Source organism: Bubalus bubalis, chromosome 19, assembly GCF_019923935.1.
Source record: "Bubalus bubalis isolate 160015118507 breed Murrah chromosome 19, NDDB_SH_1, whole genome shotgun sequence".
In the NCBI taxonomy this organism is placed as follows: domain Eukaryota; kingdom Metazoa; phylum Chordata; class Mammalia; order Artiodactyla; family Bovidae; genus Bubalus; species Bubalus bubalis.
This window is the reverse complement of record NC_059175.1, coordinates 25565387-25571386: the sequence shown is the minus strand read 5'-3', so window position 1 is coordinate 25571386 and position 6000 is coordinate 25565387.

The window sequence follows — 6000 nt, the reverse complement described above, 5'->3', positions numbered from 1 at the left end:
TTCAGGTCTTATGTTAATACTCATCATAATTACAATCAGATAATTCTTTGTAGTTTACAAGCTGGTATGCATTATATTTCAATAGTGCCATGGCAAAAGTAAGCCAGAATTAGGATAGATGTGCAGCGAAATGGAGCCAGAACCCAGCTATGCCCACATAAATTTGAATAAAGCTGACCTATGGCCTGAGAGGGAAAATGAAAGAGATGCAAAATCTGTTAATTCTCTTTAACCCCTAAGCATGTCCAATATCTCATCATGTTTTTCACTGTCCTCCTTGCCATCTTTCCCCATCTCTTTTCCTCTCCTCTTTATTTCTCTTCTTCTTTCCTCCCGTTTCTTTTTTCTTCAGTTTCCTCTATACAGGTTTCATGGAGACAGTGGTGAAGGTATCATCATTAAGGCCATTCCTAGGGGAAATTATCTGTTCTCTTATTTTTAAATTTTAAACACGAGTTTTAATTTTTTTAATAAGTTTTCTTAAAAGGAAAAGAACAGAGCATTTGATATAGGTAGCTAAGTACACACCAAAAATTCATAGGCTCCCATCTATAGTGTAGAGATTATTTTAAAAGTGATTGCCCAATCAGGGACTACCTTTCCCAGCATCCCTGATAGTTATGTGAGACCACATAAATGAATCCTAGCCTATGACAAGTAAGTGGAAATGTTACATGCCGTGTCCAGTTCCAGTCTGTAAAATTCTCCTATGTATCTTCCTCTCTGTTCTTTTCCCCTAACAGAGGCACCTTGGGGCATCCACATGCTGAAGCTGGCAAAGCCTCCAACAACCTGAATTCCTGAAGGAGGGATGTTTAGGAGGGATACTGCCCACCTACTCCCTTGCCCAGCACTCGTATATGGGCAAGAAATAAACTCATATTATATTTGAATAATTATACATCTATAGATCTATTTGTTAAAGCAACTGACCAACCCTAATTGATATAAAGTACTTCCAGAGTTTTTAGTAAACAAGACTCAATAAATTATCTTTGCCACATCTTAGTCTTGATAGGTTATAAGCTGTTTGTAACTATATTTGCACAGAGGGGAGACTAACTTTTCCACTTCATGGAATGTTATTGTGTTCTTCCTCACAGGGTCTGCTCTCTGAAATGAAACAGAGCAGTTGTGTGGCATGTCTACTGTTCCATCAAGTTAAAGAAAGAAAGAAAGAAAGCCTGGAAAATGCCAATTAATTCTTGAAGCCCAAATAAAGAAGAGGTGCAGTATCCTTCTCCTTAATTCTACATCAGTCACTTCACTAAGTGAATGGTTTTACCAACAGACCATCAGAGTTCTCTGCAGAGAGTGCAAGAGTTGAAAACGATGATGAGACTTACTGACATTTCATTCAGAAATACTGTGGATTCCTCAAAGTCCCTGCTTCAGAATTTCTTGGTTTGGAAACCAGAGATGAGGCTTGTTTTGTAAGAATTTCTATTTTTAAAACAAAAGCAGAGAAGTATTTAGTGGTTTAGTGAGTGCCCCACTACCCAAGCCTCCTTCTCAGGAAAACAAAGCCAAGGAATTCCAGTGATCTGGTGCGCATGTGGCTTGGCAGGTGCTTTACACTTAAAGGCACATGAGGTTTTTGTCAGATTGGCTCAAACTGCTCAAATCAGAACTTTGAGGAACCAGTTCATGTTTACTTCACTTCCATCCCAGGTACATTTTGGAATCTCCTGAAAATTAATAATAAACTGTGGAGAGAAATCTGATAGAGTACTTATAACACTGACATTAAGACCAAATGAGTTTATCATGATTAATTTTAATAAAAGTCAAAGGAATTAGACATGATGTAGTCTAGTATTCTAGACCATCATTGACTTAGGCCAAGGTACCCAAGGGCAAAGTTTTAATGAATACAATGTTTGTTATGAGGCCACTAGGATGATAGCATGTAAAGTGTCACTGATCTCCATATGACTCCATTTGGCATTCTAATAGTTCCATTGTTTATAGTTCAGGGCTTTCTGATCATGTGGTAGGGTACATTCCATAGCTCCCTCTGACTGAATAATTCCAGTGTGTCATTTCAGAAGAATATTGAACTAGACCCTAACTTGGCTAATATTTGAGTACTCCAAATTCCCAAGAGGTTGCTTTTGATGGGAATCTGGCCCTAACTGCTCTGAAATGTTCATGCTTAACCTCTACAATGCAACCCAAGAACTATCTAGCTCGGATTTTGTGTTTAGTCCAGCAGGTCATCCTGGGCTAAGAAATGGGAGGATATTCTGGTGAAGAAAAACAGATTAACTTGAGACTAAGGACTGTAACTTCAGGTTAATAATCCTCACTGAAAGACTATGATGCTCATGCCTCAGGGTCACCATGTGTCTATGAGTATGCGTATTTCCAGTGTCCACAGAAAGCCCATTATACACCATCTCCATTCATGTATGCACACACATATACACATACATACCTGGATGCACACACATGTATGTACATATACACACATGCATACACACAGTCCTTTAACTGCCTGCGGTACTGATGTGAGTTTCCATTTATAAACTTCAGTTGTCTTGAACACTGACTACATCTTCCACTACAAGAGGATGTCTTAGAGGTATGAGCCAATAGGAGTTTCATCACAGGATCTACAGTCTTTCTATGAAACATTTTAATTAAACATAGATTGTTTTAACTTCTTATAAAAGCAATAGATGTCTATCATAAAGACATCTATCTTATTTATTGTATAAAATGAGCAAACAAAAAGATGAATCCATAATTCTACCATCTATAGATAACCCTATTAATATTTTGATGCATACCTTTCTTGCTCTGCATTATTCAATATGGTAGCCATAAGCACATGAGACAATGTAGCAGGTGAAAAAGATCTGGTCTGAAATGAAATATGCTTTAATGATAAAATACTCACTGTATTTCAAAAATAGTATACAAACATAAAATATCAAGAATTTGTTACTTATATTAATATTTAGTAATATCTTGGCTGTATTTGGGCTTTTCTAGTGGCTCAAATGATAAAGAATCTGCCTGCAATGTGGGAGACCCAGGTTTGATCCCTAGGTCAGGAAGATCCCCTGGAGAAGGGAACGACTATCCACTCTAATATTCTTGCCTGGAGAATTTCATGAACAGAGGACCCTGGCAGGCTACAGTCCATGGGGTGGCAAAAAGTCAGACACAACTGAGTGACTAACACTTTTACTTTTCATTGTTAGCTATATCTGCTTAAATATACATTATTAAATTTAATTTCACTTACGCCTACTTGTTTTAATGTAGTTACTATAACATTTTAAATGATATATATGGTTTGTTTTTGTGGCTTATGCTATATTTCTATAGAATAATGTTATTATAGAACTTCTAATACATAAATGTTTATCTCATTATGAGTGTTACATGCTTTTTAAGTGGCTTTTTTTTTTAGTTTTTGTTGCGCTGGATCGCACTGCAGCTCACAGACTTCCTCTAGTTGTGGTGAGAGGTGGCTACTCTTCACTGTGCAGTGCACAGTCTTCTCACTGCACTCCTCTTGTTGCAGAACACAGGATTCCAGGCACATGGGCTTCAACAGCTGCAGCACGTGGGCCTAGCAGTTGTGGCACACGTGCTTATCTGCTCCACGGCTTGTGGAACATTTCCGGACTAGGGATCGAACCCATGTCCCTTGCATTGCAAGGAGAATTCTTATCCACTGAGCCACCAGGGAAGTCCCTGAAGTGACTTTTTAACTTTAGTCATATATTATGAAGATAATTCTATATCAGTAAATATCTATTTACAATGCATTTTGCATAATGTTCATTGCACAGTTAAATATTATATTGATAATCTTTATTAACCAATATGCTAATGTTGAACTTTTAGGTTGTTTCAACTGGATATGTTTCCAACAAACATATAAAGAATTCCTAAAATCACAATCAACTGTGTCTTCTTCACTGTCCCATACTTAACCTTTTCAGAATAGGAATAAAAACAAACCAATGAATATGACAAGGATGAGGGTTCAAGATTCAGGAATTTTGTTTATATCTTATATGCTGCATTAGGGTTCTCCAAAAACAGAACCAATAGGATATTCCCGAGAGAACCTTAATATAGCATATATTAGCATACAGAGAGGTAAACACATATATAGAGAGATAATACAGAGTATACAGGAACAGGCAACATACAATTGCTTCCTACTCTGAGGAAACACTGGAGAAACATTACTCCAGGCCCTTAGCCCTGGGTTTAGTTCCCCAGGCCTGAGATAAGCAACAGACCATGGGTCAACAATATCACTATCTCCCTCTACTCAAGCGTACCTGATCACTGGCCTAAGGAATACAGCCTACATCCTTAAAGTGTTGCATTATTAGAAGGAAAAGAAATCTCCTTCTTCCTCATTTTCCTAAAAAGCTTTCAAAGTATCTGATAATATCTGTCCTCCACACAAAACAGAAAGATAAGGGATAATAAATATCATTTACTACAAGCAGCTACCACTGAACCAAAGAGTGAGGTTTCAGTAGAGTTAATGGAACTGACTGAATAAAAAAGCACAGAAGAAAAGGACCCACTGTCCAGTCCTGCTCAGATTACATTCTACTCCAGTAATACACATACTATTTTGAGGTTAACCCTAGACATTGAATGCTGTTTAACTGTGCTCTGTAAACACTGTGAAAGTAAACCACATGCGTTTATTCAGAACATTTTAAATGTGGGCTGAAATAAAATCCTAGAACCTTCATTGGTACTACATCCATTTTAAGATGGTAAACAGAAAGAAGTACCTATAAACACCCCCTTCTCCTGAATATTGCTAGTTTTAAATCCAGCATTCTTGGCTTCTATCTTTCACTGAAATTTTTTGTTGTACCACATGAAATGTAGGTCAAGTTGTTGGTAAAAGTGCCAGATAAAACCTGCTTATATCAAAAAGTAAATGGTGAAATCCTTCCAGCCTGACATAATTTTTAAAAAACTATTCCTGCCAATGTGCTATTCAGGGTATCCCCAATAAATATGAGGAATGTTTAACCTAGGCCTCTCTGGATGTCAGATTTTAATCATAATTCTTTAACTTTCCCTTGAGTGCAAATTCATAAGAACTGAAATTCACAAGACTCTTTACTCTTCGGGACAAATAATAAGGAGCACAAATGAAATCTTATTCAGTTCTTATGCTTTATATCCAGTGAAGCCACTGGAAGACTCCCATGCAACTCAGGGCAAAAGGTGTGCTTGGACTAAATGTGGGCTTACCCCTAAAATCCATATGCTGAGGTCCCAGCCCCAGTGTGATGGCATTTGGAGGTGGGGTCTTTGGGGTAATTAAATTTATATGAAGTCATGAGGATAGAGCCCCTGTGATGGGATTAGTACCCTAAAAAGCCTCTTGATGAAAGTGAAAGAGGAGAGTGAAAAGGTTGGCTTAAAGCTCAACATTCAGAAAACGAAGATCATGGCATCTGGTCCCATCACTTCATGGGAAATAGATGGGGGAAACAGTGGAAACAGTGTCAGACTTTATTTATTTTGGGCTCCCAAATCACTGCAGATGGTGACTGCAGCCATGAAATTAAAAGACGCTTACTCCTTGGAAGGAAAGTTATGACCAACCTAGATAGCATATTCAAAAGCAGAGACATTACTTTGGCAACAAAGGTCCATCTAGCCAAGGCTATGGTTTTTCCTGTGGTCACGTATGGATGTGAGAGTTGGACTGTGAAGAAAGCTGAGTGCTGAAGAATTGATGCTTTTGAACTGTGGTGTTGGAGAAGACTCTTGAGAGTCCTTTGGACTGCAAGGAGATCCGACCAGTCCATTCTGAAGGAGATCAGCCCTGGGATTTCTTTGGAGGGAATGATGCTGAAGCTGAAACTCCAGTACTTTGGCCACCTCATGCAAAGAGTTGACTCATTGGAAAAGACTCTAATGCTGGGAGGGATTGGGGGCAGGAGAAGGGGACGACAGAGGATGAGATGGCTGGATGGCATCACTGACTCGATGGAC